The following is a 25,615-nucleotide window of genomic DNA, read 5'->3' as shown; positions in this document are numbered from 1 at the left end:
AAGACTTTTTAGAAACTTTTTTTTTTGGGGGGGAAGCCAAATATGCTGAAGCCCCCACCGCAGTATCATAATTTTATTTCATATATCACTGTAAATCAACACTTTTAAATGGCAAGTTCCTATGTTATGTCGACAGCTTTATTAATTCGTCAGTACGGATTCCAAGTCTGCCATATTGAAAGTGAAAAGGGTGTGTGTTGGAGGGGGTTCTATTCATCTCTTTTCTTTCATATCCCTCACATGTGAGTAGTTCATCAGTCCTGACAGCATGCACAGAGAAGCACAGCTCGAAAAACCAGGCAGAAGTACAGAGAGCTGAAGGTCGAGGGGGTGATAAGAGCATTGCTGAATGACCAGAATTAGTACTGTGGCAGGATCATGCCGCATTCATTTTTACAGTATTGGTACTATGTAAGCACCAAGATGCTCCCCATTATAAGAAACAGCTCCACCGTCTATTCGAGATGTCCGACACGTTTCGGCTCCTGTGTAATGTTAATTTTCTGAAGTCTTCTTCAGGGCACAGTGGATTCTGTAAGACTAAACCATTCCATCATTCAGTGCAATTAAAATAAAGGTGCAACCGTAACCTATACATATGTGTATGCAAGAAATTCAGAGCTTCTCGTCTAGCTGTGAGACTAAATATAGATAACTATCCTATTTGTATATGTACACAAATTTAGGTTGTGGAGAATTATACATATATTCTCTTATGTGTATGCCCGTCAAGACCACCCTAGTGAAAAATGTGGCCTCATAACATGTTATTTGCTAAAAGTGCAGTAATAATCACAGGTTCACACATTTATTGCTATTGTCAAAATGTGTTATTACTTCAGACGGGGAAACCGACCAGACAAATCATAGACTGTTTTGTAGAATCACTTAATGGAACAAAAGTCACAAGGTCTGGGTAGGGAAGCTTTAACTCACTGCATGGGTTTAGCCTCTTGTGTTCTGGTTAAACAACTTTATTTACAAATACTGCACATGAAAGTCCATCATGGCATACATTTTATACGCAGATGGGCAGAGCGTGATACCTTATTTATTACCACTGTTGAGGGAGACGAGTTACTCGAGGCCTTGCCTCTCCGAGCCATGGCTACTTATCGCACTCAACAATGGTGCGTAGCTGGAAAGTGTCCCAGGCCCATGGGCGCTGCTCCACTGCAGGTTTTTTGCTTTGAATTCTGGGACTTGTGGTCCTGTTTCATAATGGAGCAAATAAAACTACAAGTCCCAGAGGTCAAAGGAAAACTCTGGACTGGCGCAGCACCTCACGCATGGACCTGGGAAGCTTGGCGGGGCTGACGGTAGTGAGTGGTATATTACACCCCACACATGTAATAATCAGTGTAATATCACACAGCCCTCAGCTCTCTCCCCATCACCAGCCTTGACCACGTCCCTCCTCCCTGACTCCAGTTACCTGGCAGCTGCCAGGGCACCCCGGCTGCCATGGAGACCCGCATCTCCCGGGCACAGCCGGGTGCCCTCGCCAGCAGGCCCTGCCCCGGTCCAGTGACCGCCACGAGCTCTCGTGTATTCTGCTATCGGTCCTTGCACCCGAAAACTACCCAGCTTGGACCGTGAGCCCCAAAGCCCGTGTAATTTATTTCCTTGCGAAATAGGCCTGGTTGTGTTGAATGTTTATGTAGCGCTTGCATGCCTTCTTTCGACGCTTCTCGCAGCTTTGCTATTAACCGACAGCACCCAAAGGCCCCGCTTCTGGTGACACCAACCCAGGGAGGAGACGGCTATGTTTGTCACACACTTACGTGTCTAAAAGCGCCAGCTGTAAGCAAAGTAAACAGGTTTTAACTGTTCGACACTTCGAGGCACATTAGTGGGGGTGCAGAGGGACCGGGAAGAGCCGAAGCCCCTTTGCATTTACCACAAGAGGCAGGGGGTGTAGGGGGTGTGTGAGGTGCAGAACCCTCTGAAGGGCATGCACCTGACACCCAAAAATACATGTATTCTGGGAGGGAAGAGGGGGGGGGGGGTCACACCCCCAAACACCACCCCCATTGAAGCTTAGCCCCTGACGGAGGGCTCTCTTGTACCCTGCCCTCCCACTCACCCTCAGCGTATCCTGGCCCTCCCCGCTGCACTCGCACTCAGCGTATCCGTGCCCTCCCCCTCACACTCCGCGTATCCCGGCCCTCACACTCCGCGTATCCCGGCCCTCACACTCCGCGTATCCCGGCCCTCACACTCCGCGTATCCCGGCCCTCACACTCCGCGTATCCCGGCCCTCCCCGCTGCACTCGCACTCAGCGTATCCGTGCCCTCCCCCTCACACTCAGCGTATCCCGGCCCTCCCCGCTGCACTCAGCGTATCCAGGCCCTTCCAGTTGTACCCAGGCCGCCCTGAGGGTGGCATCACGGCTTCTACCAAAGGCGGTGGCACAAGGCTGGTGGCCGGGGCAGGAGGCCAGGGAACAGGCCAGTCCTCTCAAGGTTACTCCAGGTGGTAGCTGTGGAGTGTAAGTACTCACGTGAGTGTGGTAGTACAGCACAATACTCCGTGTAACCCAGCTACCATCATCAGACACACTTGGCACTCGTTTCCCCCCCCTGGGCGGCTGCTGAAGGAACCAGAGGCCTCAGTGTCTTCACGCTGCAGAGAGGTCCGAGGAGGGAGTCATTCTTGGGAGCCGGGTTCCAAGAAAGGAATATTTCTCCTGGCCAGCTTCCTCCGCAGGACTAACTGTTCTCCCACACCCAAGACCTCAGACACGGAAACCCAGAACCCCAAACCAGCTCATGGACGTTGTAAGGTAAGACCTGGGACGTCACGCACACTTCTAGGAGAGGGAATGACCCTCACGTGCAGTTATAAGCTGTAAAGGGAAGTAAGGTGCCATAGGACCCAAAGTCTGGGTAACCAACTGCAATTTATAAAGTTTGAGAATGGGGCAAACTGTGGGGGTGGAACATAGCCCAAGGAATAGGGATAAAAAAAGCCGGAAAAGGATTAATAAAGTGAAGAACTTGAGTGAATCCGAACAGTCCGCAGATGACCAGGGGCGACCAGATACCCGAGGAAAGGTGGAGCCATGTGGTGTAGTAAGGGCATTACTTTCTAATTACTGGCTGATCTTTAGTAACATTGGGACAAAATATTAGTTGATGGACTAAAACATTAAATAATTATCAGTAGTGTTGTGAAAATATTAAAAACACTCCTTTCTCCCACAAAGTCCTCAGAAACTAACACATTCTGTCATTCTGAATTTTGCACCTTTGTGTAAAAACTATTTCTGTCTCTAGATTTATCAACATGACTTTAAAGCTGTGATGTATTGTCCCTAGATTTATCAACATGAATTTAAAGCTGTGGTGTATTGTCCCTAGATTTATCAACATGAATTTAAAGCTGTGGTGTACTGTCCCTAGATTTATCAACATGACTTTAAAGCTGTGGTGTACTGTCCCTAGATTTATCAACATGACTTTAAACCTGTGATGTACTGTCCCTAGATTTATCAACACTAGTTTAAAGCCGTGCTGCATTGTTCCTAGATTTATCAACATGGGTTCAAAGCTCGAGATTGATGGGTGGAACATCCTAAAGTTCTCCCTGGCTTAAGATGTTCTTAAGCACTAAATTTGTTCCTGTTTTTGAAGGATTTTATCATGGTTAAGACTCTTGAAAAGGCCCTAAAAGTATCTTAAGTAAAAAAAAAACACAGTTTTAAGACCGTTTTAAGAAAAGGTGGTCTTAAGTCGGCTTAGGATGGTAGCGAGCACTTTAAGATGGTCTTAAAGAAGGGGATAAACCTTTGGAAATCAGGGCCATCTTTCCTGGCTTAAGACTGTCTTAATCCAGAGAAATGGTTGAGTCGATAAGGCCCTCTTTGTTACCCCAAACACAGCATGGCTGCTGCCACCCACACGAAACACTAAACAGATTCTAGCAGAGGGGATCTCACTGCGTCCCAGCAGACTGGTGGTGTGGAACACAGGATCTGAAAATGCCCCAACCTATTCCACCTTTGGAAAGGTGTGATCGAGCTGAAAGCAAACTTCCTGCAATTCTCAAAGACTGCAACCGGGAAACTATATTCTTCATTTGTATGCCTTTTTTATCAATATCCAGGCCCCAGAAATTAGTGGTCCAACAGGTGGATATCCTGCTCTTTATTTAACATGTCATAAGTGCTGGTACAGCATCTGTGCCTTGGTCCCAATGGATCTATTTAGATACAAGAGTTTTAAAGCAGAACGCATGGAGAAAATAAATAAATAAATAAAATCATAGGGCCTGATTTAGATATTGGTGGACGGGCTACTCTGCCACAACGGTGATGGATATCCCATCCGCCGAAATCGTAATACCATTATGTTCTATGGGATTTAGATATTGACGGATGGGTAACTCGTCACAAAGGTGACTGATATCCCTTCCGCCTAAATCTTAATACCATTATGCTCTATGGGACTTAGATTTTGGCCAACGGGAGTAACCCGTCCGCCAATATCTAAATCAGGCCCATAGTTTAAGAATATCTTACTGGAACATTTAACACCCAAGTGTCTTCCATCTATTGTTTGGGGCTCATGATTGTCTCAATTTGGTGGTGTAAGAGCATGAATGAATGAATGCATGTTTGATAAGCAATTCCTTTAAAACTGCATAGGAGCCGCAAAGGCTGGGGCGGTATGCAAGGGTGAGACATCACCTAGGCTGGATTTGTAGCACTGCCCCCCTTTACAAGGCAGGTAGAAAAACAACCTGCCAAGGTGTGTGTTTACACCTTAGCTGGTGGCACAGACACAGCTGCCAGCAACAGCTCAGATACTGGCTGTAGTTAAGAAAACTGACCACTGACGGCAGTGCCCTCCAGCAGGGGGCGCATGTTCACTCAACAGAATGTGCCCGGAATGTGGGGAAGCACCATGCATTTCTTGTGTGTTGTATTTGTAATGCATGACAAAGCCAAACATGTTAAGCTTGAAGGTGCACAATACATTTCAGCGTCATACTTTCATAAACAAGCATTAGCAAAGCCAACAGGTCTTCCTTAAGTGAGATCTATCAACTTTATTGGAGTGGCATGGCACAGAGTGGAGAGACATTGTGTGGCATGGAGTAGAATGACACTGTGGTATTGAGTGACTATGTTGTGGTGTAGGGTGACATTGTGTGGTGTGGAGTGGCACTGTGTAGAGTGGAGGCGCATGGAGTGTAGAGGGACTGAGTGGAGTGGGACTTAGCAGAGTAGAGTGGGGTTGAATGGAGTAGCGTGGGATTGAGTGGCATGCCGCAAAGGTGAGTACTGTTGTGTGGAGCGGACTGACATTGTGTGGAGTGGTATTGTGTGCAGTGGTGTGGCATTGCGTGCCAGGGAGTGGCACTGTGTGGTGAATAGTAGAGAGGCATTGTGTGTCATGGAGGTGCATTGTGTGGAGTGGATTGGCATTGTGTGGGGTGTAGTGGAGCGCTGGTGTGTGCAGTGGAGTACCACTGTGTGGTGTAGCATGGAGTGGTGTGGCATCCTGTGTTGTGGATTGGATTGGAGTGGAGTTGTGTGTCATGGAGGTGCATTGTGTGGAGTGGATTGGCATTGTGTGGGGTGTAGTGGAGCGCTGGTGTGTGCAGTGGAGTACCACTGTGTGGTGTAGCATTGTGTAGCATGGAGTGGTGTGGCATCCTGTGTTGTGGATTGGATTGGAGTGGAGTTGTGTGTCATGGAGGTGCATTGTGTGGGGTGTAGTGGAGCGCCACTGTGTGCAGTGGAGTACCACTGTGTGGCGTGGCATTGTGTAGCATGGAGTGGTGTGGCATCCTGTGTTGTGGATTGGATTGGAGTTGTGTGACATGATGGGGCATTGTGGGGTGTGGAGTGGCTTAGCATTCCGTGGTATGGAAAGTTTCCCCAAGTTGCCCTATAGCACCTCATATACCACAATATGTTACCGATTACCGCGACCTGCGTTCTGTGTCAACATTAGATGCCTTTGATCCCATGCAGGAGGGTGGCGGTACAACCTGCTGTGAGAACTGGTTGATTTACAGAGTAATGCGCTTCAGACTGGGAGGAGCTAGTGCGGCCGTGAGAACAGTTCTCCTGGTTGGGAATAAGGGCGATAGCGCCAGGTGGAGGCACTGTTGTGGAGCAACAAATGTTAAAAGCCTCTTCCAAGCAGGGGTAGTCGACATGCTCGGTACTCACCGATGATGGAGATTGATTGTGAGTAACAATCACCCGGGTGTAGGAAGACGTCAGCAGAACAGACTTTTGGAGGTTTAAACGAAAGATATTCTAGAGCTGCAAACCGAGAAGGCCTAGGACAACTCCTTCCCTGTCTACCCCCATCCCTAGGCCTGGAGAAGTAACACGGAGAAGGGGTGGGAGGGAGTCAAAGAGTAAATAGCCCCCTAATTAACATGAATCAATCTGTGCTTGGTCCATGCCGCACGGTAAGAAAAGGAAATGACACCCGGCACGCCCTGGCCAATGAGGAGGCAGCAAACAAGATTGCCAATGATGCCAACGAATGGTAAGCAATGTGCGGGCTCGAAGCCCTTTATAGTAAACAATACCGCTTGCAGCAACAGCACAAGCACTAACGCCAGGCGAGATCTAAAAACTGCCACAAATAAAATAAGAAACAACAAAACTCAGAAGGGGGACGAAAACTTGTTTTAAATACTTAAAGTATTAGAATAAATTCACACCTTTGCTGTGCACTACAGAGGGAGACCAGGCCTACGTAAATTAGGCCAGTCAAGTAAGCGCGCTAGGTCCCACCCCCGTCAACAAGTAAACGCAAACCCCTTCCACTGACTTGTGCAAATAGCACGATTTACGAGTGCAATAGTGGGAGTGCATTCACGCTGTTGGTTTAGACTCGTAAATCTATTCACTGACTCATGTAACCTCAGCCTGGTATTGATATTGTGTGGGAGGAGACCTGCTCTATGGACAGGGGAGTAGGCATTCCAGGGCTGCCCGAAAGTTTGTCCACAAGTCTAAAGTTAAGAATTTTCGGATGATCACAAACCTTAGCTCGGCCCATTCCTCCTGTGGAAATGGTCGGCAGTTTACTCCTGTCCCCAGCAGGGGTGAATCAATTCTAGGCCTGCAATAGGAAGGGAACTTCCCTCAACTGATAGAATAAGGGTCGGGCTTGCCCTATGGGAAAACATTCACCCCCTAGAACAAAAGTTATAAAGTGCAAATACTCACACGCAGAGTATTTTTGCATACATAATTGTATTATAGTAGGCACAATACTGCACTTCTAGGAGGTATTCCTGGCAACCCTTGAGCAATCTAGACATTCGTATACCTACTTCCTAATGTAGGTGTAAACCCCAGTGAATATTTTCGAATGTCTAATTCCAAAAGGTAGGTAAACACTTCAGCATAGGTTTTTGAATACCTGCTTCCAAAAGGTAGGTGTAAACCTCAGTGCAGGGTTTTGAATAGCTACTTCCAAAGGTAGGTGTAAACGTTGGTGTAGGGTTCAAATAGCCACTTCCTAATGTAGGTGTAAACCTTGGTGTAGGGTTTTCGAACATTTACTTCCACAGGTAGGTGTAAACCCCTATGTAGGGTTTCAAATAGCTACTTTCGAAGGCAGGTGTAAACCTCAGAGGAGGCTTCGAATATCTACTTCCAAAGGTAAATGTAAACCTCAGTGTAGGGTTTTGAATAGCTAGTTTCGAAGGCAGGTGTAAACCTCTGTGTGGGGTTTCGAATAGCTACTTCAAAGTGTAAACCTCGGTGTAGGTTTTTTAATATCTATTCCTAATGTAGGTGTAAACTCCAGTGAAGGGTTTCGAATATCCACTTCCTAATGTAGGTGTAAACCTCAGAGTAGGGATAATATCTACTTCCTAATGTAGGTATAAACCTCGGTGTAGATATTTAAAAACCTATTTCCTAATGTAGGTATAAACTTCAGTGCAGGGTTTCGTATATCCACTTCCTACTGTAGGTGTAAACCTCAGTGTAGGGTTTTCGAATATGTAATTCCTAGCATAGGCGTAAACCTCAGAGTAGGGCTGAATATCTACCTCCTAATGTAGGTGTAAACCTCAGAATAAGGTTTGAAATATCTACTTCCTAATGTAGGTGTAAACCTCAGACTAAGTTTCGACTTTCCGTGCGGGTTATTCCCGAGGAGAGCGTCAGAAGGTGCCTAGAAAGTAAAGCTACAGGTCACAGGCGCTAGTCACGAAGTAAACCCTCCCCTGGGCGGGGCCAGCGCCCTCCACGGCCCTTCCCTGCCCGGGGACAAGCAGGAACAGCAGCCGCCAGCGCGGGCCTGGGACCGGCCTGTCCTCACTCCACACCCCAGCACCAACCACTTCCCTTCACACAAAGGGGCCTGGGCCTCCCCACCTCACGAGGGAGCCTCTTCCTGCGAGGAAGGAAGCTGTGGCAGCCACTTTTGTGAGCAGGGTCACTGAGCAGTCACTGCCAGGGGAAGAGCCGAGATTCCCAGCCTCAGCAAAGCCACCACACAGCACTGATCCCTGCATTCTGCACTCCTAATATATCTGTGTGTGAAGGAAGCTTGCACAGCTGCCGGGCCTGAATACCCATTGTGTGTGTGAAGGAAGCTCCCACTCCTGCTGCGGCTGCGTACCTGTTTTGTGTGTGGAGGAAGCTTGCACTCCTGCTGTGTACCCATTCTGTGTGTGGAGGAAGCTTGCACTCCTGCTGTGTACCCATTCTGTGTGTGGAGGAAGCTTGCACTCTGGCAGCGTACCCGTTCTGTGTGTGGAGGAAGCTTGCACTCTGGCAGCGTACCCGTTCTGTGTGTGGAGGAAGCTTGCACTCTGGCAGCGTACCCGTTCTGTGTGTGGAGGAAGCCGTGGAAGCTCGCACTCCTGCTGCGGCTGCTAGCCATTCAGTGTGTGAAGGAAGCTCGCACTCCTGCTGCGTAGCCATTCAGGGTGTGGTGGAAGCTCGCACTCCTGCTGCGTAGCCATTCAGGGTGTGGTGGAAGCTCGCACTCCTGCTGCGGCTGCGTAGCCAGTGTGTGAAGGAAGCTCGCACTCCTGCTGCGGCTGCGTAGCCATTCAGGGTGTGGTAGAAGCTCGCACTCCTGCTGCGGCTGCGTAGCCATTCAGGGTGTGGTGGAAGCTCGCACTCCTGCTGCGGCTGCGTAGCCATTCAGGGTGTGGTGGAAGCTCGCACTCCTGCTGCGGCTGCGTAGCCAGTGTGTGAAGGAAGCTCGCACTCCTGCTGCGGCTGCGTAACCATTCAGGGTGTGGTAGAAGCTCGCACTCCTGCTGCGGCTGCGTAGCCATTCAGGGTGTGGTGGAAGCTCGCACTCCTGCTGCGGCTGCGTAGCCATTCAGGGTGTGGTGGAAGGTCGCACTCCTGCTGCGGCTGCGTAGCCAGTGTGTGAAGGAAGCTCGCACTCCTGCTGCGGCTGCGTAGCCCTGCTGCGTAGCCAGTGTGTGTGTAAAGGAGACTCGCACTCTTGCTGCTTGTTCCTTTAATGACTTTTCCTCCGGTGTGTAGGTGAAGCTTGCACTGCTGCCGCCTGCACTCGCACCTTTCCTGGTTAGAGCAGGTGGGGTGTCCCTCCCTTGAAGGGGCAGTGATATCTAGCTCCTTGCGAACGCCTCTTCACTGCGCGCTGCCTAGGCCTCAGCCCTGGAACAGCAGAGATGCTGTGGTGCAGAGAGAGAGCTGTGTGCGAGTCTCAGTCCTGGAACAGCAGAGATGCTGTGGTACAGGGAGAGAGCTGTGTGCGAGTCTCAGTCCTGGAACAGCAGAGATGCTGTGGTGCAGGGAGAGAGCTGTGTGCGAGTCTCAGCCCTGGAACAGCAGAGATGCTGAGGTGCACCGAGAGAGAGCTGTGTGCGAGTCTCAGTCCTAGAGTGTGCGAGCCTCAGCCCTGGAACAGCAGAGATGCTGAGGTGCAGGGAGAGAGCTGTGTGCGAGTCTCAGTCCTGGAACAGCAGAGATGCTGAGGTGCAGGGAGAGAGCTGTGTGCGAGTCTCAGTCCTGGAACAGCAGAGATGCTGAGGTGCAGGGAGAGAGCTGTGTGCGAGTCTCAGTCCTGGAACAGCAGAGATGCTGAGGTGCACCGAGAGAGCTGTGTGCGAGTCTCAGCCCTGGAACAGCAGAGATGCTGAGGTGCAGAGAGAGAGAGCTGTGTGCGAGTCTCAGCCCTGGAACAGCAGAGATGCTGAGGTGCACCGAGAGAGAGCTGTGTGCGAGTCTCAGCCCTGGAACAGCAGAGATGCTGAGGTGCACCGAGAGAGAGCTGTGTGCGAGTCTCAGCCCTGGAACAGCAGAGATGCTGAGGTGCACCGAGAGAGAGCTGTGTGCGAGTCTCAGCCCTGGAACAGCAGAGATGCTGAGGTGCAGAGAGAGAGCTGTGTGCGAGTCTCAGCCCTGGAACAGCAGAGATGCTGAGGTGCAGAGAGAGAGCTGTGTGCGAGTCTCAGTCCTGGAACAGCAGAGATGCTGAGATGCACCGAGAGAGAGCTGTGTGCGAGTCTCAGCCCTGGAACAGCAGAGATGCTGAGGTGCACCGAGAGAGAGCTGTGTGCGAGTCTCAGCCCTGGAACAGCAGAGATGCTGAGGTGCACCGAGAGAGCTGTGTGCGATTCTCAGTCCTGGAACAGCAGAGATGCTGAGGTGCACAGAGAGAGCTGTGTGCGAGTCTAAGCCCTGGAACAGCAGAGATGCTGAGGTGCACCGAGAGAGCTGTGTGCGAGTCTCAGTACTGGAACACCGAGAGAGCTGTGTGCGAGTCTCAGTACTGGAACAACAGAGATGCTGAGGTGCACCGAGAGAACTGGATGCGAGTCTCAGTACTGGGACACCGAGAGACAGCTGTGTGCGAGTCTCAGTACTGGAACAGCAGAGATGCTGAGGTGCACCAAGAGAGCTGTGTGCGAGTCTCAGTACTGGAACAGCAGAGATGCTGAGGTGCACCGAGAGAGAGCTGTGTGCGAGTCTCAGCCCTGGAACAGCAGAGATGCTGAGGTGCACCAAGAGAGCTGTGTGCGAGTCTCAGTCCTGGAACAGCAGAGATGCTGAGATGCACGAAGAGAGAGCTGTGTGCGAGTCTCAGCCCTGGAACAGCAGAGATGCTGAGGTGCACCAAGAGAGCTGTGTGCGAGTCTCAGTCCTGGAACAGCAGAGATGCTGAGGTGCACCGAGAGAGCTGTGTGCGAGTCTCAGCCCTGGAAAAGCAGAGATGCTGAGGTGCAGGGAGACAGCTGTGTGCGAGTCTCAGTACTGGAACAACAGAGATGCTGAGGTGCACCGAGAGAGAGCTGTGTGCGAGTCTCAGTACTGGAACAGCAGAGATGCTGAGGTACACCGAGAGAGCTGTGTGCGATTCTCAGTCCTGGAACAGCAGAGATGCTGAGGTGCACAGAGAGCTGTGTGCGAGTCTCAGTCCTGGAGCAGCAGATGTGCTGAGGTGCAGAGAGAGAGAGCTGTGTGCGAGTCTCAGTACTGGAACAACAGAGATGCTGAGGTGCAGGGAGAGAGCTGTATGTGAGTCTCAGTACTGGAACAACAGAGATGCTGAGGTGCACCGAGAGAGCTGTGTGCGAGTCTCAGTCCTGGAACAGCAGAGATGCAGGGAGAGAGCTGTGTGCGAGTCTCGGTCCTGGAACAGCAGAGATGCTGAGGTGCACAGAGAGCTGTGTGCGAGTCTCAGTCCTGGAACAACAGGGATGCTGAGGTGCACCGAGAGAGAGCTGTGTGCGAGTCTCAGTACTGGAACAGCAGAGATGCTGAGGTGCACCGAGAGAGAGCTGTGTGCGAGTCTCAGTACTGGAACAGCAGAGATGCTGAGGTGCACCGAGAGAGAGCTGTGTGCGAGTCTCAGTCCTGGAACAACAGGGATGCTGAGGTGCAGAGAGAGAGAGCTGTGTGCGAGTCTCAGTCCTGGAACAGCAGAGATGCTGAGGTGCACAGAGAGCTGTGTGCGAGTCTCAGTCCTGGAACAGCAGAGATGCTGAGGTGCACCGAGAGAGAGCTGTGTGCGAGTCTCAGTCCTGGAACAGCAGAGATGCTGAGGTGCACAGAGAGCTGTGTGCGAGTCTCAGTCCTGGAACAACAGGGATGCTGAGGTGCACCGAGAGAGAGCGGTGAGCGAGTCTCAGAGATGCTGCAAGGCAGGAGAGAACTCACCTGGCAGAGCTGTGGGACTCATCATAGTACCAGCACAGCAGGAGATGGGGTGAGGTACTCTGGCAGAGCTGTGTAGCAGCCTCAGGGTCGCTGTGGGTCTGGATTAGGAGCACATTGGCAGAGCTCCGTCTAGGCTCAGGATTAGAAGTACATTAGCAGAGCTCCATCTAGGCTCAGAATTAGGAGAACATTGGCTGAGCTCCGTCTAGGCTCAGAATTAGGAGTACATTGGCAGAGCTCCGTCTAGGCTCAGGATTAGGAGTACATTGGCAGAGCTCCGTCCAGGCTCAGGATTGAGGTACATTGGTAGAGCTCTGTCTAGGCTCCGGATTGAGGTACATTGGTAGAGCTCTGTCCAGGCTCAGGATTAGGAGCACATCGGCAGAGTTCTGTCTAGACTCCAGATTGAGGGACATTGGTAGAGCTCCGTCTAGGCTCAGGATTGAGCTACATTGGCAGAGCTCCGTCTAGGCTCAGCATTGAGGTACACTGGCAGAGCTCCGTCTAGGCTCAGCATTGAGGTACACTGGCAGAGCTCCGTCTAGGCTCAGCATTGAGGTACACTGGCAGAGCTCCGTCTAGGCTCAGCATTGAGGTACACTGGCAGAGCTCTGTCTAGGCTCAGGATTAGGAGTACATTGGCAGAGCTCCGTCTAGGCTCCAGATAGAGGGACATTGAAAGAGCTCCGTCTGGGCTCAGGATTGAGGTACATTAGTACAGCTCTGTCCAGGCTCAGGATTAGGAGCACATCGGCAGAGTTCTGTCTAGACTCCAGATTGAGGGACATTGGTAGAGCTCCGTCTAGGCTCAGGATTGAGGTACACTGGCAGAGCTCTGTCTAGGCTCAGCATTGAGGTACACTGGCAGAGCTCTGTCTAGGTTCAGAATTAGGAGTACATTGGCAGAGCTCCGTCTAGGCTCCGGATTGAGGTACATTGGTAGAGCTCCGTTTAGGCTCTGGATTGAGGTACATTGGCAGAGCTCCGTCTAGGCTCAGCATTGAGGTACACTGGCAGAGCTCCGTCTAGGCTCAGGACGGAGGTACACTGGCAGAGCTGTCTAGGCTCAGGATTAGGAGTACATTGGCAGAGTTCTGTCTAGGCTCCGGATTGAGGTACATTGGTAGAGCTCCGTCCAGGCTCAGGATTGAGGTACATTGGCAGAGCTCCGTCTAGGCTCCGATTTGAGGTACTTTGGCAGAGCTCCATCCAGGCTCAGGATTGAGGTACTTTGGCAGAGCTCCGTCTAGGCTCTGGAGTACATTGGCCGAGTTCTGTTTAGGCTCCGGATTGAGGTACATTGGTAGAGCTCGTACAGGCTCAGGATTGAGGTACATTGGCAGAGGTCCGTCTAGGCTCCGGATTGAGGTACATTGGTAGAGCTCCATCCAGGCTCAGGATTGAGGTACTTTGGCAGAGCTCCGTCTAGGCTCTGGAGTACATTGGCCGAGTTCTGTTTAAGCTCCGGATTGAGGTACATTGGTAGAGCTCGTACAGGCTCCGGATTGAGGTACATTGGTAGAGCTCCATCCAGGCTCAGGATTGAGGTACTGTGGCAGAGCTCCGTCTAGGCTCTGGATTGAGGTACATTGGTAGAGCTCTGTCTAGGCTCCAGATTGAGGTACATTGGTAGAGCTCCGTCTAGGCTCCAGATTGAGGTACATTGGTAGAGCTCCGTCTAGGCTCCAGATTGAGGTACATTGGTAGAGCTCGTCCAGGCTCAGGATTGAGGTACACCGGCAGAGCTCCGTCTAGGCTTCGGATTAAGGTACATTGGTAGAGCTCCATCCAGGCTCAGGATTGAGGTACTGTGGCAGAGCTCTGTCTAGGCTCCAGATTGAGGTACATTGGTAGAGCTCCATCCAGGCTCAGGATTGAGGTACTGTGGCAGAGCTCCGTCTAGGCTCTGGATTGAGGTACATTGGTAGAGCTCTATCTAGGCTCCAGATTGAGGTACATTGGTAGAGCTCCGTCTAGGCTCCAGATTGAGGTACAATGGTAGAGCTCCGTCTAGGCTCCAGATTGAGGTACATTGGTAGAGCTCTGTCTAGGCTCCAGATTGAGGTACATTGGCAGAGCTCCGTCTAGGCTCTGGAGTACATTGGCCGAGTTCCGTTTAGGCTCCGGATTGAGGTACATTGGCAGAGCTCCGTCTAGGCTCTGGAGTACATTGGCCGAGTTCTGTTTAGGCTCCGGATTGAGGTACATTGGTAGAGCTCGTACAGGCTCAGGATTGAGGTACATTTGTTGAGTTCCGTCTAGGCTCCAGATTGAGGTACATTGGTAGAGCTCCATCCAGGCTCAGGATTGAGGTACTTTGGCAGAGCTCCGTCTAGGCTCCAGATTGAGGTACATTGGTAGAGCTCCATCCAGGCTCAGGACTGAGGTACATTGGTAGAGCTCCGTCCAGGCTCAGGATTGAGGTACATTGGTAGAGCTCCGTCCGGGCTCAGGACTGAGGTACATTGGAAGTACAGTGCAGGAGTAGTAAGGGTCCTGCAGGTGAGGGCACTTTGTGGCTCACTGTACCAGAACAGCAGGATGTGTACGTGATTGAGGCGCATTGGTGGAGCTGAGGCCAGGCGCCAGTACTAGAATAAGACGGGGGTCCTCGGTCCCAGTTGAGGGGCGCTGGCAGAGCAGTGGGGTGACTCCAGACCCAACCAGTGTACACAGGCTGCCCTCTGGTCCACAGGGTATGTGTGACTCACTGCATGACGTCACTTCCTGGCCCTTAGTAGGAGTTCAATAAACAGAATATGTTCAGCTTCACCTCTGCCTGGCACACCCTGGCAGGAAGTCTCACAGGGGAGTACCCGGTGCCAGGCCTGGCAGCCACAGCCCCTGGGCCTGGCACCGGCCATGCATTGAGCAATCCAGGGGTGCCACTGGGCATAGGGTGTCCCTGCTGCGTCAGAGACACGTCAGTGACCTATTTGCATGGTGGAGGGGGGATACAGGATCCTGTCTCCACTCTTCCCGGTCACTCATGGCTCATTCATTGCACCTCAGTCCTGCGGAGAAGAAACCCTGCCGTGAAAGCCGCAGTTTATAATGGAATTAAGGCTCCCAGTTTTATGGCATTTATTGGTTAGACATTCCTGTCTGTATTTATGCAAATTAATTTTTGCTCAGTTTTTCTGTATTTATCCATCTTTATTTTGTATTTACTGCATAAATGAAGCTACAATGGGTATTTTTCCACCTTTAACTGATAAATGTTTACTCCTACTGGAATGTGTCAAAGGTTTCAGTCATCTGTAAAAATCAGTAAAGTCAGAAAACTGGGAGTCCTAAATGTAAGGTAGATTGGTAGAGCGCTGCCTGTCACCCGTGAGGGTACCCAGGCGCTGAGAAGGTGAGTGTAGGCTGAGCCTGGGTAACAAGCAGTTCTGATGATAAAATAAATAAATAAATAAAAAGTTAGAAACAAATGTCAGGTCTTCAGCTCCTGGCAGAACCCAAGAAGTTAGGAGGCGGCCCTGGTGTTTTGTGGGCGGTCTTCCAGGTTTTGGCAGCTTGGTAAGAGAATGATCAACCTCCTGTTCTGCGGATGGGGGTGTGTCCGTGAGTGAGTGCGACGCTCAGCAGTGAAGTCAGTGATGGAGGTGTGCGGTCTGTGTAGGGACTTGAATGGGTGAGAAGTTGGACCTGACAGCACTTCTGGATTGGGAGCCGGTGGCCCTCCGAGCAGTGGTGTGGGTTCAGCGGTGGGGGACCAGTCTGGTGGCTCTGAGTGGTGTGTAGAGGATGTGTTGGGGTGCTGGCGTAGAGCGCATTGCGTAATCACATCTGCTTGCCATTAAGGCCTAAGCACATCAAACCAGGCCCAGAACATCTACCATTATAATTCTACAAACTGTCTACAGCTCTAACAATGCACCTCTATCCTGAGACGCAGCGCCCCCTGGTGTTCCAGTGCCATCACTCATACACAGCTCCCCCAATGTACCTCCACCATGAGATACAGCGCACCTGTCTCTAGTGCACTATTAATACACAGCTCTGCCAGTGCACCACCGGCCTAAGACGTAGCACCCCTGGTGTACCATCACTAATACACAGCTCTGCCAATGCACCTTCTCCATGAGACGCAGTGCCCCTGGTGTTCCACTGCCATCACTAATACACGGCTCTCCCAATGTACCTCCACCATGAGATACAGCGCACCCGTCTCCAGTGCACTATTAATACACAGCTCTGCCAATGCACCTTCTCCATGAGACGCAGTGCCCCTGGTGTTCCAGTGCCATCACTAATACACAGCTCTCCCAATGTACCTCCACCATGAGATACAGGGCACCCGTCTCCAGTGCACTATTAACACACAGCTCTGCCAGTGCACCACTGCCCTAAGACGCAGCGCCCCCTGGTGTTCCATCACTAATACACAGCTCTGCCAATGCACCTCCTCCACGAGATACCGCGCACCCGTCTCCAGTGCACTATTAATGCACAGCTCATTGAAGACAATTCTATACTTTCAGACTTCCAAACTGGATTCCGCCCAGGAAGAAGCACTGAATAAGCACTCGTGGCAATCTGGGACGATCTTAAAAACACAGTCGACCGAAATGGAGTTGCTGCACTACTTCTCTTGGACCGCTCAGCTGCCTTTGATACGGTTGATCATGACACCCTAACTCAAAGACTCCACGAAGCCGGCATACAAGGGATTGCTCTCGACTGGATTACTTCCTATCTGCAAAAAATAGCGATTATCATCCACTCGCCCCCCTTCTCGTCCGAACCCTACCTCACAAAAGCAGGGGTCCCCCAAGGGTCAATCATCTCACCTTTGCTTTTCAACATCTACACCATATCTTTACCAGAACTGATCAATGAGTTCCATCTCACATGCTACAACTATGCAGATGACACACAAATACTACTTAAATTAGAAGGCCCCAAAAACATTGAAAACTCACAAATCTTCAGTTGCCTCAGAGCCGTTGATCAGTGGATGACCTGGAGCCATCTCAAACTAAATACCTCAAAAACAGAAATACTCATATGTGGTGACTGGAAAAATTATGACCCTCTGTGCGTCTGGCCTGACGATCTCGGACCACCTCCTCAATTATCCAAGGAAGTGAAAAACCTAGGAATCACCATGGATTCCAAGTTAACTATGAATGCCCAAGTAGACAAATTAGCACGCACAAGCTTTATCACCTTAAAGCCTTTACAACGCATCTTCCCCCACAAGGTGCAAGCTACTATCTCGCTTGTACTATCCAAACTGGATTATGCCAATAGCCTCTACCATGGATCATCTCTATCTTTTATGAAAAAACTACAACGTATCCAGAATTCTGCAGCCAGGCTACTACTACATATAAATCCACAAGCCCACATCTCCCCTGCCTTGAGCACTACACTGGTTACCCGTTGCCAGAAGATCCACCTTCAAGCTGCTTTGTATCACCCACAAAGCTATACATGGAACAGGACCACTTTTTATCAGAAAGAAAATTACCAAATACATCCAACAAAGAACCCTCCGCTCAAGACTGGCACCCCGCCTTAGAACACCACCATACAAGAAAAAGACTATAGGTGGTACATCCTTCTCCGTCCAAGCAGTCAAACTATGGAATTCATTATCCCCAACTATAAGAGCCACAGATAACTTTCTTGTCTTCAGAAAACTACTCAAGTTGGCTCTTTCCTTCATAACCACCTTTTTCAAACAACTATGAACTGCATATGCCTATGTGGATAAATATTTTTTTTTCAGATTATATGTATATTTCTATTTATTAATAGTTTCTTTGGAAAATATGTATTGCTACTATGTCATAACAATAAAATACACACACACTCTTTAAACCTGTCTGACTAAGTATTTTTTACCCATGATTCTAATTATGTATTGTATGTGCATATGTGTGTGTATATATATATATATATATATATATATATATACACACACATATATGTATATATGTTGTTTCTGTGCTTGGCATGTTCATGGATCATTGCATGGCTCCTGATTTTGGGTTGTTATACTAGATATCTATGAATTCCTGCTCTCATCTTATCACACTTATCTACCCATCATCATATGTCATGTCTCTATCAAACTATCCTCCATTCTCACTCTGACTCATCCCAAATCCCTTCTACCACTTTCATCTCCTAAATATCTCTGCCTAAGCTCTTCCCTCCACATCTAACTCACCAAACCTCACTCTACCTCTGTGACCTCCCACACAACCCTACTAAATTCTCCTGCATTCATCTCACCCTGCTACTATTCTCTCCCTAAACCTTCCACATACTCTTCCCCCTCCGCCCCCCTTTACTCATCCCAAGCCTTTGGGATGAGTAAATGAAGGATATACTCCCAATTAACACTTCTGGATTTCTTTCCTCCTCCACCCCTCCATTACTCCAGTCAATCTAACTAACAAACTCTCATATCCGCAATACTAAAACTGTACTCATTATTTAACTATACTAATCCATCACTAATTCTTGTTGGGTTCCAGAGTAGCGTGCTACTCATCGAAAAGCGCTTTGACGCCTCATCAGGGGTAGTAAGCGCTATATAAATACGATTACAATACAATTACAATACAGCTCTGCCAATGCACCTCCTCCCTGAGACTCAGCACCCCCTAGTGTACCAGCGCCATCACTAATACACAGCTCTGCCAATGCACCTCCTCCATGAGATGCAGCGCCCCTAATGTCCACAGTGCCACTCACACACAGCTTTGCCAATGCACCTCCTCCCCGAGACGCTCCGCCCCCTGATTTCTCCAGTGCCACTCACACACATCTCTCCCATGCACCTTGGGCATGCACTGCCATCTCCCTCTTATTTCAGCCTTGAGACCCACAGACAGCTCCGTCGATGCACCTCGGCCCTCCCCTCCTGCGCCCCAGCGATTCCGGGCCTGCTGGCACTCACAGCTCTCAGTGCATACAGACACCGACCTCCAGCACCCCTTCCGGGTCAGAGGCTGGGGGCCTGCGCCGCTCTGCCAATGCACCTCCTATGCTGCCCAGGGGCCCCCTCGACAGTCCGGCTAAGACCCGCACCCTCTTCTCTCTCTGCCTTTGGCCTCAGTCCGCGTCATACATCGGCAGACCCCAGCCTGGGATGACGCCCGCGGCTGCACCTCTCAGCACCGTGTGAGTTACTGCAGATCGGAGCAGACTCGTTTATTCCCGTCGGCCTCCCTGTCAGGGGCGCTCACCGGACGCCCATCACTCACATTTAGGAATGTAATGAGGGGAGAGCCCCGCCGGGGACACCCGCGCCAGGCCCGGCAGGGGATGGAGAGACTCATCTCACCATATCATTGGATATCGACAGGAAGAGGGATATCAAAGGCGGCAATCGATCGGGGCTGTGGGGGAGGGACTGGGGGAAAGTCAAGGATGGGGGGGAAAGTCAAGGAGGAAGGGGGAGCGCGAGACTGTGGGAACCGAGCTCACAGGCTGGCACCGGAATCCGGCCTTGGCCAGGCAGGACAACGTGAGACTGTGAGCAAAGGGAAAGGAACAGATGATGGACGGAATGCTGAACAAATCATTCATTCACCCCCAGTCAGACATCTGGGTTAAAACCCTTGTCCTTTCCCCGCCAATAAGTCTTGACCCTGTTTCCCCCTGAGAACAGTCCAGCCTGAACTGTCAGGTCAGGTCCTCCCTGGACCAGAAACAAGCATAGATAGCACCGGACGTGGGCCCCGGGCTCACTGCACCACTGGGTTCCAGCTAGCCTGGCTGATGGAGGGTGATGCCCCGAAACCGGGCCCAGGATGGTTGTTTCTGGTCCAGGGAGGACCTGGCCTGGCAGTTGGGGCTGGACTGTTCCCATGGTAGACCCTGCCCTGGACAGACAGGGGACCCTCCTGTAATGGGGTCTGGGTGACCATAGTAGGCCCTGCCCTCGACTAACAGGGGACCCTCCTGTCACAGGGGCTGTGTGCACTTGGTAGACCCTGCCCTCGACTGACAGGGGACCCTCCTGTCACAGGGGCTGTGTGCACTTGGAAGTCCCTTGCCTGGACAGTCTGGGGTCTCTCCTGTCACAGGAGCTGTGTGCACTTGGTAGACCCTGGCCTGGACAGACAGGGGTCCCTCCTGTCACAGAGGCTGTGTGCACTTGGAAGTCCCTTGCCCAGACAGACAGGGGACCCTCCTGGCACAGGAGCTGTGTGCACTTGGAAGTCCCTTGCCCAGACAGACAGGGGACCCTCCTGTCACAGGGGCTGTATGTACTTGGTAGACCCGGCCCAGGACAGACAGGGGTCCCTCCTGGCACAGGAGCTGTGTGCACTTGGTAGACCCGGCCCAGGACAGACAGGGGACCCTCCTGTCACAGGGGCTGTGTGGTCTCAGTAGGCCCTGCCTTGGGCAGACAGTGCAGGGACCCTCTTGCAGAGGAGCTGTGCCCCAGTGGGTCTGACCTTGGATAGACATAGGTCTTGCAGTCACGGGGACAGTGTGCTCTGAGCAGACCAGACTCGGGGAGGGGCTGCCGTGTTCCTGCCCCCTTCACACTCCATGGCGCAGACAAACCAGACGCCTAGCAGTCGAAGAGGCCCACCCCGCCTGGACCCACTGCCCCGGGGCCTCGAGGTGCGCATCCATCCACCTGCCACCAGGGGGCGGAAGAGGATGAAGGGTAACATAGAACATCTCCAGGACATGCCTGGGGGTCAAAGGGCGCACAGTAGCAGGAGACCATCTATAGCTTGAGGGGACTGGCCTCCGAGGACTGTTTCACAACAGGCGGTGACTGGTATAAGGCCAGGAGGGCTGGGGTCGAGTCAGCCATTCCCTGCCAGCGTTTAAAGGGGAACAAGCCAGCCTGTAGCATCGCGGGCTACCTATAGTGCTACGAGGCCATACAATACGCACGATTGTGCGCTATATAGGTGCCAATAACATAGCATGCCTGAATTCCCAGGTATGCCAGCCTTCCGCCATCTCTGCAGGTCCACGTTTCAAAAACTCCGGGAAGTGAACACAAAACCTGCTGACATACTCACCCCCACTCTGACCTCTACCCCAACCTCTCACCCGCCCCCTCCAGGTACTCACGTCACCGGTAATGCAGGATTGTTAATAATTCAGCAGCGGGTAACTCGATATAACGCCAGCATCCGCTGGGAGTAACTTTACAATTCAATGGGGTTTAAAAGGGAGAGGGCGGGGCCGGATGTACAGGTGCCTATTAAAGGGCATAATAACTACTTAACGTCATCATTGTATTTCAGCAGCCAGGTCACCAGAACCCACTCTACAGGATTATCGGCCTCGGCAGGATGAATGTTTATATGGCATCGAATGGCGGGAAACTGTAATATCAATGCTTTAATATTACCACCGAGGGGCTCTGATGGGATCATAAAATGACCTAAACCTGGCAATGGACCCGTTCAGTTGTAATCTGACCCCGCCCCTCCCCCCACCGATATTATGATATTATCAGGACAATGATACCCTCACCAATTTAGGACCATGGGGCACTCCTTTCAAGTGCACAAGCCCTGCCTCAGCTACACTCTCCCCCCCTCAGCAACGCCCCCCACCCCCCAGGGAAGGCGCTGCTTTCACCTCTGCAGGCCCATCCTGGACAGGGCGCACGCACACTGGCAGGCCCTGGGGGCGAGTGCGGGCCACCAGGTGTCTGTCCGAGGGGCTCTGCGCCAGGTGGGGGTCCCGACCTTGGGGGCTACAGTCTGCACCCTACACCCCCAGCGTGCTCCCCAAGGGGGCCTTAGCCAAGGCAGGGGATTAGATAACTGGGCCCCTAGACACCCTATCATTGTCAGCAGGGACCCCCGACCTCGCCACAGGCCACCCCGAGAGCCCTAGAACCGCGTTCTCTGAAGGGGCGGACACGACCCCATCAGACACCTCCTCAAGTAAAAGTAATCTATAGGCATATGTTCTAAAGAGCACCCACCACTGGCTTGTGCGGTAACAACAGTCTGCCTGTCTGTGCGGTAACAACAGTCTGTCCTGCCATATTACAGTCCACAAATATCCCGGTAATTACCAGGTAACTCGCTCTGGGAAACTCGGGCAGCTTTCAGTTTCAGAAAGCCCTTGTGTGAGGGCAATTACACATCGTAGCGTGCTTGTATAGCGCCTATGCTGTTTGATGGCTGCTTCGAAGCACAGAGGTCAGCTGAAGGATGCGAGATAGCAGCACATTTTCTCGTTGTGGGTAACTGGGTACCAGTGAGCGACCCAAAAGCACGCAGGATACTGTGGGGCGCCTAGAGGTTGGGGGAGTTGAGGTCACCTGAAGGGCGCTGGGGTGAGTTGTTGGCACACATGGGTGAGGCGGGCATCCCCATAGGCAGAAGAGCTATTGTAGCCACACACGTGTTTTCCTCCTTGGATAAAGTTTCTGCTTTAATGCAACAACAACAGTAAAATGAAAATATGCCCACCAGCCCCGATGCCAGGCTGTAGCCTGAGGCAGGCGCAGGGCATCTCCTGTGACCTTGTAGTGTCCTGATTTCCATTGTATGGCCTCCGGTGAGGTCAGGACTTCTGAAGCAGTGAAAGCGGTGTGTAAACATGGGCTCTGGCCCTTCCATCTTGGCCTGTTCAAGGACCGGGGGGAGGGACTTCTGCGGCCCAGCTATAGGCTGAGCGGCCTAAAAACCCGCGCCGAAATCCCAGCGCCCACACTAGGCCGCATTCTGTGACAGTGGGCACACAGCTTTATGGCGCTACACCCCCGAAGCTAGTAACTGCACAACCAGACAGCAGATCGAGCTACATCAGTCCAGAATTACATCTATATAAAAATAATTCGCGTAATATATACTCAAACTGAAGCAACTTTTATATATCGAACTTAAACAAAAATTACATTCCAGGTGAGGGTCTCCAGACCGGGACGGAAGAGGCGGTACGAGGTCTGTTCCGAGCAATAGGCCCTCTTGCAAAGAGGGAAGTGACGCCCCCAACTTCCCACCTCTGTTTGGATTGTGAAATACAGCCTCCGGGCCCCGGTGCCGCTGCACCCGCTGCACCAATGGAAGCTAAGCTCCTCCTCCCATGCCTTGCACAGCGGTAACACGCTCTGATGCTTAAACCTCTCGCTCTGCAGCGCCGCAGGAAACAGATGTGTTTCACAACACTAATGACGTAAGTAAAAGTGCTGCTTTCGCTGACCTCGCAGTGATGAAAGGCGGAGCCCACCCTGCAGGCCTGGGGCTTAATGGATATCAGGGTCACAGCCTCACGCCTTATCCGGCTGAGCTGTCTCACTTGCAAAGGCTAGTGTTTACCTGCCTGCCTTACACTACGGCGGACTACAAGCCCCAGGATGCCCCGCGCAAAGGACAAGGACAGGCAGGGTTGGTCCGGTCTTAAGTCTCTAAATTGTTATCTATTTTATTGGCACAATTGAAATAAAATGCAGTGATGGTGCAGAGGTTATCATCATTTTGCGTTCTACAGTCTCTTCAGGTGGGAGTGAGCAAAAACAGGAGTGGATACGTTTATATGGCTAAGTTATGCGGCACCAGTGTTCGACTTTTACCCAAAGGCATCTGCCGGTATGTAATTAAGTTACACTTGGAGTCAATGTATGAGAGGCGACAGTCTGCCCTCCTGGACGCCACTTGTGTCACTCTTAACCCCAGAGCCCCCAGGCTGGCCCTAGTCGGAAGCTTCTGACAGGCCTGGCATCCTTGTTCGAAGTGCATGCTGGGACCGGTAGTTTCACTTTATCCCATTACTTCCCTGTACATGCAGGAGGGCAGTTACCACCAAACAGTGAGTGACCTGAGTGGGGTGTAGGTGTCACATCTGACAGGGGCACCCGGAGGACCCCCAGGGCCATACAGACACCTAACGTGACAAACCACAGTGCAGCAGGACGTGAAAAGAGCGTGTGGGAGGGAGGGTTCAGCTGCACTGAGCCCCACGGCCCCCTCACCACCCGGGGCCTCTGCCCTCGCCACGCTAAGTCCACGGTACACAAAGGGACACAACTGACGACATAACTCCCAAAGTAGACAAGCACACACAACCCCACTCACCTCCTGACACAACCTCCGGAAGACAGACTCACAAACACAACCCCACTCACCTCCCGGCACAACACCTGCACGAGACAATCACACAACACAACCCCACTCACCTCCTCATACAACCCCAGGACATCAGAATCACACAACACAACCCCACTCACCTCCTCAGACAACCCCGGGACATCAGAATCACACAACACAACCCCACTCACCTCCTCAGACAACCCCGGGACATCAGAATCACACAACACAACCCCACTCACCTCATCAGACAACCCCAGGACATCAGAATCACACAACACAACCCCCTCACCTCCTCAGACAACCCCAGGACATCAGAATCACACAACACAACCCCCTCACCTCCTGAGACAACCCCCAAATGAGAGAAATCACACAACTACACTCACCTTCTGACAACCCTCATACGAGGCAAGCACACAACACAAGCCCACATAGCTCAGAACAACCTCCAGACAAGACAAGCCCACGACACAACCACAGACGAGACAAGCACACACCACGGCCCCGCTCACCCAATCATCCAAACCCGGGCACACATCACGCATTCCACTCACCTAGCCCCCACCCCTTTCCTATACAACTCCCAGCCTAGAGGAAAGTACATAACAAGACCCTAAACTCCCCACAAGTACACACAACCTGACATCTCCCAGACCGCACCACACAACACAGCCACACTCACCTCCTGTCACGATACAACTCGCCCCTGACCATCTCCCACGCTACACAGTACACACCACACACGCTCACCCACCTCCTGACCTAATCTATGTAGACTGTAACACACAACCCCACTCACCCCCAACCCATCTCCCAGGCTAAACAAGAAGACACAACGCGACCCCGCGCACCTCCAGAAGAGAGAATCACACAACACAACTCCACTCACCTCCTGCCACAACCCACAGACAAGGGCACGCCACAAACCCACTCACCTCCTGACAACCCATTGACGAGACAAGTACACACCACAGCCCCAAACACCAGGAAACACAACACGCCCCAACTCACATCACACCCTTCCTATACAACCCCCAGACTAGAGACAAGTACATTAAAATACCCCCCCACACAACTCTTGACCTCCCACGCTTGACAAGTACACACGCCCTGACACCTCCTAGCCGACAGCACAACCACAGACGAGACAAGCACACAACAATACCCTACTCACCTCCCGACAACCCTCAGACGAGACAAGTACACACCAAAGCCCCGCTCACCCCAACACCAGGAAACACAACACGCACCACACTCCCCTCACACCTCCCAGGCTACAGGAAAGCACATTACAAGTCCATCTCTTCCCCACAACTGCCGATTTCCCTGGCTTGACAAGTACACACAACCTGACATGTCCCAGACCACAGACTGCACCACACAACACAGCCAGACTCACCTCCTTTCACGACCTAACACGGCTCTGACCGCCTCCCA

The 25,615-nt window shown here is 51.7% G+C and overlaps 1 protein-coding gene across 4 annotated transcripts in view; it reads right to left on the bottom strand.

Moving 5' to 3' along the window:
• Positions 1-25,615, bottom strand: part of CCDC120 (coiled-coil domain containing 120) — a 228,639-nt gene that overhangs the window by 109,753 nt on the left and 93,271 nt on the right. The gene's annotated exons all lie outside the window — the stretch shown is intronic.

The sequence above is a fragment of the Pleurodeles waltl genome, chromosome 10 (assembly GCF_031143425.1).
Source record: "Pleurodeles waltl isolate 20211129_DDA chromosome 10, aPleWal1.hap1.20221129, whole genome shotgun sequence".
Taxonomy (NCBI): Eukaryota; Metazoa; Chordata; class Amphibia; order Caudata; family Salamandridae; genus Pleurodeles; species Pleurodeles waltl.
Note: the sequence above shows the minus strand (reverse complement) of the source record. Positions and strands in the feature narration are given on the sequence as shown.